The sequence below is a fragment of the Carlito syrichta genome, unplaced genomic scaffold (genome assembly GCF_000164805.1).
Source record: "Carlito syrichta isolate Samal-C Ts95f unplaced genomic scaffold, Tarsius_syrichta-2.0.1 Scaffold308805, whole genome shotgun sequence".
NCBI classification, from domain to species: domain Eukaryota; kingdom Metazoa; phylum Chordata; class Mammalia; order Primates; family Tarsiidae; genus Carlito; species Carlito syrichta.
The window spans coordinates 1,261,628-1,265,394 of NW_007252901.1; the positions used below are offsets into that span (position 1 = coordinate 1,261,628).

At 44.4% G+C, this 3,767-nt stretch overlaps 1 pseudogene; it reads right to left on the reverse strand.

Moving 5' to 3' along the window:
- Window positions 1-374: 374 nt before the first annotated feature.
- LOC103268251 lies at window positions 375-1,136 on the reverse strand (annotated as a pseudogene).
- Between the last annotated feature and the right edge of the window lie 2,631 nt (window positions 1,137-3,767).

Genomic DNA, 3,767 nt, shown 5'->3' on the forward strand with positions numbered 1-3,767 from the left:
ATTTCTGAAAACCAGAACTGTCACCTCCAAAAAATGTTAAAGAGGTTGTAAAAAATAATCACTTTATTCAATATTATAGATATGGAGTGTATTTTCTTTAAGAAATGAAAGACTAAGAAGGAAATGCCACTTAACATCGTTGCTATGTCAGTACAGGTCAGCAGGAAAAAATACTGTCATAAACTTGTCTCTTTGATGCCAAGAAGAAATTCTAGTCCAAGCTTTCAAAAGTTTCCTATGTTTTTGCTAGATATTTCGCTTTCTGCTACTCTTCATTCTCTTCCACATTTCATATTATACGATTGGTATAGCCTTTAAAACTGCATTATCAGGAGCAAATCCAGTATCCATAGATTTTTTTCTCAAAAGGCACTCTAACCCATCAGATAGCCCGGCAGTTTCATCCTCATGAATACTCTCGCCATGAAAAAAACTCAGTAGGACACAGACGAATCCAGTGAACAGAAGAAGAAATCTATTGAGTTTTCAAATATTTGGTGCATTGGATCAGTCCAGGATTATGAAACCCAAACTTCCCATTGAAAACAGGAATCTAGCCGGGCTCAGTGGCTCAGCCTGTAATCCCAGCGCTTTGGGAGGCTGAGGTGAGTGAATTGCCTGAGCCCACGGGTCGAGACCCGCCTGGGCAACTTGGTGAGACCTCATCTCTACAATAAATCAAAAAATTAGCTGGGCGTGGTAGCGTGCGCCTGTAGTTCCAGCTACTTGGAAGGCTGAGGTGGAAGGATCGCCAGAGCCCAGCAGGTCGAGGCTGCAGTGGCCAGGAGTGGCCACTGCACTCCAGTCTGGGCCACAGAGTGAGACTCCAACTCAAAAACAAAAAACAAAAAAAACAAACAGGAAGCTGGATGCAAGTCCTTCCATAATATATTGTCCATTTACTCTGTAGGCCAAGAAAGTTACTGGCCTCTGATGCCCATGTTCATCAGTCATAGAGCCAACACTTTGAGGTTTAACAATAAAATCATAAATTATTCCTCCAGTGATGAGGAAGTAAGACACCACCACCAAGGCATACATCGTCATGGCCAACGGCATGTGCACCCAGGCCAGCTTCTTCAGCTTCAGGTTGGGCATTCCAGCACCAAGAACAGAACTTGATACAAAGTCTCCATGTTGGTGGCAGGAGGGGCAGCCTAGGCAAGCGTTTTATAATCACAGAGTTTGGATATTTAATTTACTTACTTGTATATGTAAATTTTTCTATTTCATCTTTGCAGTCAAAGAGAAAGGCATTTTGAAATAAAATCAAATAATTATTTTGGAGAAAACAAAGGACAGCCCATGGAGACCAGACACAAAGAGAGTCATTGTAGGATTTCTAGTTCACACACCAGGATAAACTAACCTCTCCCTTCTTGGGGGTAGAACTGAAGAGGAAAAAGTCTTTGATTACCTGGAATGAGAATGTTGTACTCTTTTGGCACACTTTTTGTAATTCCTTATTTAGCCGGTTGACTTTCTCTTTTATTTTATTATTATTATTTTAATTTTTTTTGAATTGGAGTCTCACTGTTGCCCAGACTGGAATGCAGTGGCCACCGCAGCCTTGACTTGCTGGGCTCCGGCCATCTTTCCGCTTCAGCCTTCCAAGTAGCTGGAACTACAGGCGCACACTACCACGCCTGGCTAATTTTTTTGATTTATTGTAGAGATGAGGTCTCGCCAAGTTGCCCAGGCAGGTCTCGAACCCGTGGGCTCAGGCAATCCACTCACCTCAGCCTCCCAAAGGCGCAGGATTACAGGCTGAGCCACCGAGCCCGGCATTATTATTATTTTTAAGTCGGAGTCTCACTCTGTCACCCAGGCTGAAGTGCAGTGGCATGCTCATGGCCACCGCAGCCACAACTCGTTGGGCTCAGGTGTTCTTTTCGCTTCAACCTTCCAAGTAGCTGGAACTACAGACACAAACCACCATGCCCAGCTAATTTTTTGATTTGTTGTAGAGATGAGATCTTGCCATGTTGCCCAGGCTGGTCTTGAATCCATAGCCTCAGGCAGTCCTCTCATCTCTGCTTTCTTAAGTACTGAGATTACAGGTGTGAGCCACGTGCTCAGCTAACTGTCTCTTTTAGAGGAGTCTTTCCTTGTGCCCTTTACAGGAAATTCTTCCTTTCACAGCCCAGGAAGAAAGCCAACTTTATCCCAGAAAAGCAGGTTGTTCTGCCATTCTGCCAGCCCCAGGGTTCTATTTCTTAGTCTCCCTGATGTGCTCAAGTACTTGAGGGACAACCAGTACAACCCACTTAATAGAAAGATCCAGGGCCTGCTTTCTCTGTTCTCAGTACTCAGCAAGGAACCAGACTCTGACTTAGGAAAGTCCACTTTAAACTTTCCTGAAGAGATTTATGAAATGATTTTCAAAGGAATTTAATTTAAGTGACTAAGGACTTGTATTATTCCCAGTTTCATCTCCACCATTGTAGTCTCTTATGCCAGAGAATATGTATGAAACAGTGTTGGGTGCTGTCTTAATCCTACAGAGACAGGGTTAGTTCTTGACCTTGACTTGAAATTCAGAAAAGTTAGAGACTAAACTCCATGTGACGGGGGTAACAGATCACTATTTACTTTGTAAGTGGAGCTAGTCTTCTTAGTAAAGGTCATTCATGAGTGAGAGGGTAAAAGCCATCTCCCCAAAGGGACTTGTCTGATCACTTTTCATGGCTAGTCACTGTCATGTTAACCCTCCCCTTTTTTTCCTTTTGAGTCCAGGTCTCACGCTGTCACCCAGGCTGGAGTGCAGCAGCACGATCATGACTCACCACAGCCTTGAAAACTCCTGGGCTCAAGTGATCCTCCCACCTCAGCCTCCAGAGTAGCTGGGACCATCACACCCAGCTAATTTTTTGAGTTTTTTTTTTTTTTTTTGAGTGGGAGTCTCACTCCGTTGCCCAGGCTGGAGTGCAGTGACACACTCATGGCCATCCCAACATCGACTTGCTGGGCTCTGGCGATCTTTCCACCTCAGCCTTCCAAGTAGCCAGAACTATAGCCGTGCGCTACCACGTCTGGCTAATTTTTGATTTATTATACAGATGAGGTCTCACCAATTTGCTCGGGCTGATCTCGAACCTGTGGGCTCAGGCAATCCACTTGCCTCAACCTCCCAAAATGCTGGAATCACAGGCTGCGCCACTGAGCCTGACCTAAGTTTTTTTTGTAGAGATGAGATCTCACTATGTTGACTAGGCTGGTCTTGAACTCCTGGGCTCAAGCAATCCTCCTGCCTTGGCCTCCCAAAGTGCCATGTTACCTCTTTAAAATGTCTTCATAGCACTTATCAGTATCTGAAAGTAATAATTAATTTGCCTTTTTATTGCATGTCTCTTGTACATTATAATAGAATCTCCATAGTAACAGGGATCTTATCTCCTGTGTTCATCACTGTATCACTACAATAATGCAAAATATGGGCTGGGTGTGGTGGCTCAGGCCTATAGTTCCAGCTACTTGGAAGGCTGAGGCAGAAGGATCACCTGAGTCCAGCAGGTCGAGGTTGTGGTGGCTGTGAGTGTGCCACTGCACTCCAGCCTGGGTGACAGAGTGAAACTCCAACTCAAAAAAAGTAATAATGATGCAAAACAATATCCTCCCAGGCTGGACAAGGTGGCTCATGCCTATAATTCCAGCACTTTGGGAGGCTGAGGTGAGAGGATTTCCTGAGTTCACAGGTTTGAGACCAGTCAGGGCAACTTGAGGAGATGTCATCTCTACAATAAATCAAAAAAATTAGCTGAGCATGG